Below are 12,143 nucleotides of genomic sequence, written 5' to 3' on the forward strand. Positions count from 1 at the left end.
CTGTCTGAACACAACAAACCAAACAAAAGATGCAAACCCTTCAAACATGATTTCCATTTAAACGAGTCAAAATACAGCAGACCTCTAGTCTATCCTGTTGCAATGAGCAGGATGACTGTTCTAAAATGTATAGTTTTAAAAAACTAAAAACGTATACTAGATTTTTTTATTTTAAAAAACATTTCAGTTCAAAAACACTTTCCCACTGTGAACTAACATTTCAGTTTTTCAACAAAATGTATCATAAAAAAGGTGTCCCTTGGTCTAGAAGGACCATTTGGAAATGAAAACAATGTCAAGTAAATTGCTTATCAGAGAGACCTATTTGAAAAGCGGCAACTTAGTGACTGAAAGAGGCATCAATGTTGTCAGATTGTTAGAAACTTTTATTCCTTTGTACAAAAGTCTAATCTGTGCAAATGAACTAAAAATATGACTGCTCAGTGGTTCTTTGTTATTTACAATTGACTGTCCTGTTATACTGCTTATATTGTACTGCTAAAGTAACATCGTATGATGGCATTTTCAGACTGCTCCAAAGTTGAAGACTGTAAGAATGTTGTCTCTTTAAGGCACTCATGGAATTCAGACAGGTATCACATGAGACTATAGTACTGATCAAAACTTTTAATTAATGCAAAAGACAATCATGCTGCCTTTACTTTAGATTAAAATAGCCCAATAAAAAAAAACTTCCTTAAAAGGTCTATTTTATTTAAAGGTGCTACTTGCTGAATTAATACCCCCCTTCCTCCTCTCCACAGGGGTATAATAATGTGTCACAAATTTACTGTCCAACCTCATACTCCCTAAAATAAAAAATTCCAAGTTAAACAGGGAACACTGGAGTTCAAGGTTCCAGAGAGAAAAGGAGTACACATTCTTGGAAGCACCAAAAGTAGATACTATGGTGATGGATGCATTAAGAATGCCTAATATTTGATTGATCTCTTGGGTTTCCCTACTGCATAAAGCAGTGCTTTAAGAACTGGCATTCATTATGGTTAGGATTATTTAGTAATCTTTCCAACTGGATTATTGCACCTTCCTCTGAAGCATCTGGCACTGACTACCCTCAGAGACAGGATCCTGGATTTGATTGACTGCTGGTCTGATATGACAATTTGTATGTTACTATGGGTGACAATGAGGTCTGGGTTAAAGCAATCCAATTCTTAGGCATACTCCCACACAGTGCCCTGGCAGCCCCCATCCTTTTGGGAGTCATGATTTTTGAATAATTGGGATCGGCAATACTGCAAATCAAAAACAGCAACAGGCAGGACTGCTGCAGATCCCAGTCAGAGTAATGAACTCAGGGAACAGAGCACCACAGTGAAATGTTCAAAACTAAGGCTGAATCTCACCAAATACAGAATCAGTGACCACAAACTGGAGATGGAAATTGGGAGGAACAAAGCACAGTCTAAACCCAGAAAAAGGCATTGCTCAAAAGGCAACTGTGCAGTCAATGTTGCAGAGTAGAGCTTGAGACAGATAGAGATTTTCTGTTCCAGGGGCCCAAATACAAGGAAGTGACACAAATATTTCCTCCAATAATCAGAAATCATAACAGACATCTCATCCAAAAGTGATGAGGAAAAGGTGTGTGATCCTGGCAGAGAGAGATGACAGAGATGGCATTGTACTATGTATCTGTTTACCATAGGATCAGCAATGGTTAGCAATGGCAAACGGACAAAGGCAATCAACCCCCAAATACAGTGTATAACCCCCTCCTGGGTAGGCTGTACCTGAGGAATCCTTTACTTATACTCTGGCAGCACTTGTATAGCTTGTCATGCAAATAAACCCTGAAGACAATAGAATTGTAAGATTCTTCCCCTGGCAGGGAGGTCTTTTGGGGGTGGTATCAGTGGAATCCCCTCCCCCCTCAAACCCTCTACAGATGTGGTCGCTCAGGGACCACAACTATTTCTGATCTTCAAGCTGGTGGGACTCCTGAAGAGGTGGCTCAGACTCCACCTTCCAGCACAAAGGGCCCCCCTTGCCCCAACCTGCCCAGAGTATCAGCAGCAGCAGGTGGGAGCCCCTTACCCAACCTATGAGGAAAATCAACAGCAGGTCATGGTCACACTTCCCTGACTGGCAGTCTGTTCCACCGCTGCTCCCTACAGCTGGGGTCCAGCGGCTAATCCGACCCTGATGCCAAAACAGCCCACCAATGCGCTGCAGGAAGCTACAAGTTATAAGAATAAATCCAACCTCCAGCCCGATGCCTCTCTCCCAGGTGAGCCAACCCTCCTCTTCGCCACTTAGCCTTTCAGTGCGATCGCCCGGGCCCGAGATCTCTGCTCCCCACGATGCTCTCCTACTTCAGTGTTGCGCCTCGGGTTGCCACGGAGCCTTTTGCCTTCACCGCGCTGGAACACAGAGAAGAAACCGAACCGAAGCCCGATAGAAACGCTCACAGAGGTGGCTCCGCCGCTGCGGCTGTAACCCGTGCTCCCTACGTAGCGTGTTGCAAGCAACCCGGGCTGCGCTCGATGGAGCGACACGGCGGCGTCCGGACGTTCGGTTGTGGAACGCTGGGGTGCCGCAACATTCCAAGCGCGACCCCAGAAGACAGCAGCACCGCCGGCTCCTTCTGCCTCTGCGGAACGGCAGCCAGCGCTCTCCAGACTTCGGCCCGCAAAAGTAGGTCAGCGCTGCACTGAGCATGCTCGAGCTAGAGCCAGGCTGCTGTGAAAATTCACTGAGCTGCCCAAGGTTGATGCAGCTTCTTTTCCTTCCCTTCTCCACACTGAAGGTCACCAGACGGAGTGGAATGGAGCCTCCAGAGATTAAGGGATCCCACCTTCCTGGGAACTGGGGAAATACAGTTTGACAGGTTCTCCCTCTGGCAACAGGCGATGACAGCGGATTCTGCAAATCATTAGTTGATTTAAGAGAATCAAAATAATAAACACTTAATACTAATGATTTTACGAATGACCGAAGATTTTTTAGTTATATTGAAACCTTTGCACCTTCAAACCCCGGCCCCGTACATCCTAGATATTTTGCTGACGTCTAAAACGTTGATTAAAATAATTTTTATTCTGACTGTCCCTGAGCCAAAAAGTGCCGTCAGTGGAATTTGAAGCACTAGAGAAGATTTAGCATTATAGGACTTCTTGCGTCTACCTTTAACATTCATCTTGAGCAAATAAATGCTTTTCTTAATCAAGATCGTTTGTTATCTGGAATAAATTCTTCTATTTTTTAACTCTGCTACAGAACAATACAGATTGATGTAAATTGCATTAATGGCACTACATCTCTTTTCAGTTATCTTGTCAGACTAAAAGAACTGAAGTAAAGATAATTTCATTTAATAGTGTAGGGCAAAATGGTGTGGTTTAGAAATGGAAAAGTTCAGAATGTTGCTTTTGGTTGCATATCAGTTCTCTACTAGCTGTATATATTACTCAGTAGCAATCCTTTTCCTAGCATTGATCATATTGTCTGCTGCAAACTAAGACTAGCATTTGATATTAGTCTAACATTTTATATTTACTGTAGTGAGTATACTTTACTTCTCCAGTAGTGCTTGTTTAATCACAAGAAGCCTTTTCATTAGTGTAAGCAGAGAACTTTGGTATTACCATTAGTTATATTTAGGCAGTGTAATCACGGCAAGCCCTAGATGAAATGGTGCCACAGGCGTGGAGTGTCTTTGGTACTCCCAACCTCCATTTGTTAAACTTTTGAATACCTTACAGCACTCTGAGTCCAGCGCCCCCCAAGCCTGGCACCCCAGGCAGTTGTATGGGTTGTCTGCCTCTAAATCCGGCCTGATCGTGGCAGTTTTATAATCATCTTTTTAGAAAATAAAGATAAAATTGTATTTTTCACCTAATTATAGTCTCTGCAATCACTAGGTGGAGTGGACCACAGGTGCAGCAAAGTATTACTGTACTTACAAACATTACACTATAGCTGTGGTTTTCAACCTGTGGTCTACGGATCTCTGGGGGTACGCAGACTTTAACAGTCTGCAAAAGGTTATCATTAGAACAGTGGTTTTCAACCTGTTGTCCGTGAACCCCTGGGGGTCCACTGACTATGTCTAAGATTTCCAAAGGGATCTTGGAAAATAAAAAAAAGGTTGAAAACCACTGCACTATAGGCTGACAACAAAGATCAGGAAAAAAAACAATAGATTTTTTTCAAACACTATTTAGTACAATAGCCATGTTTGAAAGTTTAGTGATCAAAACAAATTCATGGGACAATAGATTGATACATTTAAAGTAAAATGACAGGAAGTGTTTGATTATGAAAAATACCTTTTTAGAGAGAGAGAGATTATACTGTACTTAAGTATCTTAACTTTTTAAAGATTCTTTATGCCCATTGAAAAACATTTAAAGATATATACTATTGCACATGAGTGACAAAGAGAAAACAATTGAGTTCCTTTCTTATAATATGTGCATTAAGCTTCATTAGAATATATATGGGCCCAATCCTGTTTCTATTGATGTCAATAGGAGTTTTACCATTGTCTTAAATGGATTGGGCCCTACGTGTATAAACAAAGTTTTTTTTTTATTATCTGAAACCTAAAACAAATACTATGTAATTCAGTTATTCTGTCATCATATGGGAATATTGTGACTGCCATATCAAATCAGATGATTGGTCCATGTATCTTTGAACCTGTGTATGATTATCAGCTCTGGACAATTTAATATGGAATGGAAATGTTATTTCCATTGTCTGGCTTGTTCTTCACACATTTTCAACATCTAGAAGAAGGACCAACAACACCCGACAAAATTAAGGCAGGTTTCAAAAGCCTCAAAGAGGGGAAAGCTCCTGATGGTGACAGAATTCAATGAGAAGTACTAAAAATGGGAAGCAAAATTCTGACTGAGCAGCTAACAAAACTCTAATGAAATATGGGTGAAAGAACAAGTGCCACAAGACTGGAAAGATGGTATCATTGTGGCATTGCCAAAAAAAGATGATCTTATTCAGTACACAAACTGGAGTGGTATTGTACTGCTATCAATCCTGGGCAAAGTATTGGCTACTGTTATGCTGAATAGAATGAAGAAGGCAGTGGATGCAATATTACAAGAACTGGCTGGGTTCATGTTATGAACAGATGTTCACTCATTTGACAGATCATTGAAAAAGCTACGGCTTGGCTAAAACCAATCTTAATTAACTTTATCGACTTTAAGAAAGAGTTCAATAGTGTCCACAACGAGACCCTGTAGAATATTGCTAGAAGTATGGATACTAGACAAAGTGATCCATGTAATAAGGAATTTATATTCTGGAAGTAGATGCTCAATATGATTGGATACAGGCCTGGGTAAGTGGTCCAATATTATGCCTGGAATTAGACAAGGGTGTGTATTATCACTAATCCTCTGTGCATTAGCAAGAGACTGGGTGATGAAACAGGCAACAGAAGGCATTGTGGATGGTGTAAAATGTGTTAGCTGAGATGAGTTACACAATCTTGACTTTGCTGACGACATTGCTCTCCTAAGTATGACATGGAATGGAATGATTGCCCTTACCTCAGAAGTAGAATAGGAAGCAGCAAAAAATTGGATTGAAAGTAAATGCAAAGAAAACCAAGATTGTGAAGATAGGAAGCTGGAGAACAGGTGAAAAGGTGTACGTGGATGGGAAAAAATTAAACAGGTAGAAGTGTTCTGCTATCTGGGGAGTACGATGACATTTGAAGGTGGGTGTGATAAAAATATTCATATGAGATTAGGCAAAGCAAACACCACTTTTGGAAGGAAGAACAACTTGTGATCGAATGGAGGTCTCCAAACCAAACTAAAGATCAGATTATTCCATGTGATTGTACTGAGTATGCTATTGTATGGAGCGGAGATATGGCTGATGACAGTGACTAACACAACGAGATTGGAAGCTGCCCATCACAGATGGCTGAGGAGCATACTTCACATTTCATATAATCATAGAAATGTTGGGTTGGAAAGGACCCCTCAAGAAGCCATTAAGAAATTGAGAATTTCATGGAAAGACAAAATAACAAATGTGAAAGTTAGGGAGCTGACAGAGCAGGACGTGTTAGAAAATATCATCAAAGAAAGAAGGCTCAGGTGATCAGGACATGTACACCATATGGAGATAGGAGACATGCTAAGCAAGCATTGATTTGGGTAGCTGAGAGAGGAAAGAGAAACCGAGGAAGGTGACGGAAGAACTGGTAGAAGACAGTGACAGAGGACATTGAATGCTCTGGCATTCAGTAGGGAAGAAGTACTACAACTAGTGAGTGACCATAATCAGGGGAGAGTCTGGATTGCCTCATATGTCAGTGGCATAGGCAGAACTCAGATCTAAGATAAGGGTCCGTATATCCGGTTGAGTAGTATCCTGCTTTCATAGAAAGGTGAGGACTTTTGATAAAGCATGTAGGCTCTAGAGCAGAAATTGACTAAGTGTCCCATTGTTCCCATTGAGGAAAATGGGAATCTGCTCAGGTGCAGATACCTACCTATGCACAGAACAAAAGAAGTATCATACTGGAGAAGACAAGTCCATCTCGTCCAGAATACTGGTTATTACAGTGTCCAGTACCACATGCTTCTGTGGTATGTGCATCACCCCCAGAAGATCATTGGAAGAACCTGCCATAAGGAGAAATTACTTGCTCTGTCAAATAGCGATAGGCTCATGCCCTGAAGCATGAGGACTACATTTTTTTTAACCTTTCTAAAATAACTGTGGATATTATTATTCATTTAAACATGTAAACCTTTTTTGAATCCTGTTAAGCTCCGGCCTCAATGATATCTTGGGCAATGACCACTATAACATTATGTGATATGTAATTAAAAACAATTTCCTTTTGTCAGCTTTAAATTTGTTGCCTTTTAATTTCTCTGAATGTTCCCATCTTCTTGTATTATGCAAAACCATGCATTAAGAGCTCCCAGTTTATCTTTATATACCATTCATTATTTTGTATACCTCTATCATCGCCTTTCAAAAGCAAATAGTTCATTTTTTTCAGTCCCTCTTTGTATGGAAGGCTTTTCACGCTGTAATCCATTCTCATCACCCATCTCTGTGGAGAAAATTCCTTTCTGATCCTCATACCTTAAGTGATCAGTAAGTGAAGCAAGAGATTTGATTATGCTTATTATACCCTTAGCGTACCTAACTACAAATATTATTAATAACAAAATTATCCAATTGCTTTTAAAATCCAATATTATTTGTCTTGCTTCTTTCTTTTGGAACAGTGAATTCCACAGGTTGACTGAAAACTGTGTAAAGTTAAGGATATTTATTTTTTCGTTTAAAATGTTTTTGTACTATATGACACAATGAAAAGGCCCATCTTCAAAGATGTTATCTAGTGGTGCCAAACCTCGTAACGCAGGAGGAAACAAAAAATCTTTGTGGGGAGGAACATACATTTTGAAGGAAAAAACAAAAATCCAACCTTGAACTGGATTTCAAACTTGTTTCCACTGTCCCAGTTTTGGTGTAGCTTAATGCAATGCCCGCTACTAATTTAGCACTTGCCACTTGAAAGCCAGGCTAGACAAAACTCCAAATAAAACATCAAAAGAGGGCCTGTGGTTAACAAGGGGATTGAGACTTCCTGGACTACATGGATGTGTGAAGAAAGGATCTGGAAGGCACAACAAGGCTGCTGTGAGGACCGCACCCCACAAATGATTATAAAGTGTTTATTGTGCTCAACTTGACCCCTTTCCTGTAACTTGGGGCCTCTTTTGAGCATTTTTTTTAGTGTCATACTAGGTATGTATTTTTCTGTTTATATTTCATTTTATGATTTTTTCTGTATTTTTTTCTGTGACTCCCATAAACTTTGCTCTTCTGTTATGTACCTGGGATTGGAGTTGCAGATTGCCTATTCGGTACCTTGGAGTAAAGAAACCTGTAGTCTGATCTCATAGGCAGCAGAGCGAAGAATTGAGGACTGCAGTACCTGGTCAAGGCCTAAATGAGCCTCCATTGTCTTCCCCATGAAATACCAGATAGTAACTAGAACGGACTAGTGTGAGCCTGGGGTGAGCCCAAAGAGTCACTGTGTTTGGCTGGCGTTGCCATTCAGAATTCCCTCGAACCCTTTAAGTCTTTTCCTTTCCAGGGCAAATAATCCTATTTTTTTCAATCATCTTTGTATGAAACACTGGCTATTCTTCTAACCATTTTTCCTGCCCTTCTCTGGCCTCTTATTTCACCAGCTGAGTAAGCTGATATCCTGCCATAAAAATAAATCCATGTAGATAATTAGCTTTTGAAACAGTGATGTTTACCAATCACTGCATGAACTAAATATCAGATATTATACCACCATGGAAACAACTTGCTATTGTATGTCATGAATGTAAAATAATATGAGGCACAGAGTACAGAACTGCACATGAATGAGAGAGACACAGGGCACGCTGCATGACCTACAACAGGATTCAGTATTTGTGTAATCAGGGAGAACTGGCCAAATTATTCATGAGTCTCAGGGAGGCAGAGATGAAATGTGTGGTCTATGGCCAACTAAAATAATAATTTTCTTGTGGAAAAGTCAAGATTATTATTATCATGTTATTTTAAACTTTATTCATACAGTGATCATTTTAGGAACATCACATAATTTGTGGTCTTGCAATTTATTTGTAAAAGGATTTATTTATTTGTAAAATTTATTTATAAAAAATTTATTTGTAAAAACTGGCTTTTTGATCTTGCAAAACAACAGTTATTATGATTTCTATCCCGGGCTTTTTATAAAGAGGAGTGCTTTTTAAAAATAATTTAAACTGATAGATAATTTGTCAATAAGATGGTTAAAGCAGGAGGAAAACTTCCAAAGGAATAAAACTAGTCACATTTTAATAATAAAGATTTACTCTTGAGGAAGTTGCATGATTTGTGTGAGTCTAATATTAGAAAGCTAATCCAAAGCTATATTCTCTAGTGTCATACCACACTTGTCAGGAAGCTGATATATTATTTGGATTCATGTTAGCAGCTGTAAATAGGAAACAGAGCCTAGGACTTGACCTTTAAGTCAGTGGTATCTCTAGGGATAAAGAGCCTGTTTTATACCTAATCAACAACTGAATGTCACCAGTGCATGGCCATAACAGAGTGGGTGCAGAATTTATCCTGCAGCAAAAAATGTGATTGCCTAGGTCTTGTTAATTGTTTCAGAAGTCCAGTTTAATGTGATTGTGTGTATTTCTCAAGAGAGTTACATGGAAGAGGGAGAACACCCTCTGTTAAAAAAAAAACCAAAAACCAGAGTACTGTATTGCAATTAACTCCTTCTGTGCCGTAATATATAGGGCTTAGTCCTGCAAGGTGGTTGCAACTGCAACCCCAGTTGAGCGAAGCACTTAAGCACATGAGTAGCAGGAACATTAAGTAAGTGACTAGGTCCACTGATGTTTAGCACATGCTGGCCTGGGCAGAATCAGGGTCAGAGTGCTGAGCAACTTGCAGGATCAGACTTTTATAGCTTTAGATGTATGTTGTATGCCAGGCTTTCCTGTTAAATAGACTTAAAATATGTACTTATAATTTCTTCCTGCATGTATGTAGTTATGTCTGAATACAACTGTAAAAATGTATGGTTGAATTCACTGGTGATCTTACAACTGGCAAATTCCTAGCTGTTCAGTAGCATCTCACCCACAGAAAGCTGTGTTTTAGTGATGGAGAAGTTCTGAATATTACCTTTTAGCTTCATAACAGTGATCTCCTATGAGGTATAGAGCACTTCCCAGCTGTTCTCTTTCCAGAACTGATCATATCAATCACTGTTATGTGTCTATACAAAACAGAATACTATATACAGTAGACAAGGACTTTGACGGGAAAAACTATCAAAAAAGGTTTGTATGGTTATTTGTCTTACAGACTGTATGGGATCAATTTACAGCAGTGTCTAAATATCAGTAATTTTTGCAGGAGTTGGGTCACGTTTCCAACAGAATTTGTCTGAACTTGTGCAATATGCTGCAGAGATAAATGAGTAAACTGAATTCTTCTTTTTTTCCCTGTAAATGAGAGGGCAGGATTTATAAAGGAAGCTGAACACTTAGGAAGACTTGGTACAGGTTTCATGCCTCAGCACCAAAGCATAACCTGCTGATTTGTAAATATATGACTTACAGCTACAAATAAAATGTTTATAATCAGAGAAAATTTGACATGACACATATTGTAATTATGTCTTTCTTGTGGATGGCATTTTGATTTTGAAAATCTGTGGATAATTCAGCAGATATTTCCTCAAAAGGCTCAGGTACTTACCCCAGGTGGGCTTTAGCAGCAAGGACTTCTAGCTTTTATAGATTATACTTTTGTAGTCAAATTGATATTAGGAAAGGGTTAGTTTGTTTGGTAACAGGGCAATTATCTGTTTTTATATAACTTTTTTTCAAGCACTAAGTCTTTAGTACAAAAAATAATCAAAAACATTTACTCTTTTACAGGTTGTTATTTCTAATAAATACTCTGAGAACATTTCTTAGATAGAAGACGTTTGTGTCAGTTGTCTCTGCATGACATTATCCAGAAAAAAATGAAATAAAATTGGATCTTCCCTTCCATAATGTGCGTAACTAGGTCTGCAGCATTCTGTATTCTGGGGTTTCTAGCCCAGATTAATTTTAAGATAGTCCTTTGGGCCCAGATCCACAAAGGTACTTAGGCTCCTAAATCCCATTTTTAGGCACCACTGTTATCCACACACCCCCTGCTCAGCTGCCACCTAACCCTGTAGGTGCCTAAACTCATTCAGCATCTGTTTATTTCAGTAAAAGCTCACTGGGTGCCTATATTTCTGCCTCTGGGCATGTGCACTTCTGCCTCACTTTAGGTGTCTGTACTCCTGTCTCCCACCTAAGTCCGAGTGTGATCTGCAAAGCAGGAGAATACAGGCATTCCTGTTGCCTGCAGGGCCCAGTCTGGTAGGTGTGCTCAGAGGCTACTGAGCTCCACACAAAACAGCTGGGAGGGTGGGGGGAAGGAGGAATCTACTTCATAAACTTTTAGCCCAGGGGTTAGGGCAATCAGCTGGGATTCAGGAGACTCCCAGTTCAGTTTCCAATCTGCCTGACAAGACAGGAACAGGAGTTGAGCAGGGCACTGCCACCTGCTGGATGTGTGTCCCAGTCACTGGACTATGGGACATTCTGGTGTGAGTCTTTCTCCATTTCTCCTACTACAGTTGTGTCACTTGAATTAACTAATGGAATAATTAAATATTATTTGGGCCAGTGAAAGTGTGAAGATCCCTCTGTAGTCCAGTATGTAGGGCCCTCCCCTGGGAGGTAACAGATCCCCACCCAACTCCCTTCTTCTCCTGAGGCAGATGGGAGTCTTGAACAAGGGGGTCTTCCACATCCCAGGTGAGTATCCTAACCATGGGGCTAAAGATTAGAGGTGCCGTCCATCTTGCTGGTCTTCTTGTGCGACACAAATGCCTAACCTCGTTTTCCCAAATCAATACCTAGGTACGGGGATCAATTGTAAACATGTTGTTGTAATTCATTATGTTTTCGTAGTGATATTTTGAATTGTTTGTACATCAGCCTTTATGCTCCGTGGGGGAGGGCGATTAAATATATTTCTCATCTATCAGCCTATAACAGACATTTGGGTGAAAAACGAGCAGACTTTTTGTGGTTTATTTTCAATGACGTGACCTTCCTTACACAAGGAACTATATTCTCCAATGGAAGTGTTCTGCTGAAATGCATTTCCTGATTAGTTTAATAAGTATGTTGAATAATTTACTTCTGACAGGGAGGCACATAGATTTGTGATGATGTTAAACATAATTTTATCCTCAACTTTTCTTAGAAAATAATTTGTAAATGATCAGGATAAAGTTATAAGGCTCCATCCAGCCAGGTGCTGAGTGTCTCCTGCAGAAAGGGCAGTATCTTGCAGAACCTGGCTCATAGTATTAGCAAAAATCTATACAGTAGAAAGATGCATTACTCATGATCAATACACTTATTTAAGCATTTTGCTGCAGAAGACTACTTTGGTGATGGAATTTAGCATGTTTCTTAATCTGAAAGAGAATTAGCCGCAATGAATTAGCATAAATTATACTTCTGTAATTTTGTTTTACTCGTTGCAAAGAATACTTT

General features: G+C 39.7%; 1 protein-coding gene across 1 annotated transcript in view; it reads right to left on the reverse strand.

Moving 5' to 3' along the window:
- Positions 1-9,758, reverse strand: part of MFAP3L (microfibril associated protein 3 like) — a 45,195-nt gene extending 35,437 nt beyond the window's left edge. The window contains exon 1 of the mRNA XM_027829273.3: positions 2,227-9,758. The gene's annotated coding sequence lies outside the window, so the exon portion shown is untranslated. The remainder of the gene's footprint in view (positions 1-2,226) is intronic.
- Positions 9,759-12,143: the final 2,385 nt, after the last annotated feature.

The sequence above is a fragment of the Chelonia mydas genome, chromosome 4 (assembly GCF_015237465.2).
Source record: "Chelonia mydas isolate rCheMyd1 chromosome 4, rCheMyd1.pri.v2, whole genome shotgun sequence".
Lineage (NCBI taxonomy): Eukaryota > Metazoa > Chordata > Testudines > Cheloniidae > Chelonia > Chelonia mydas.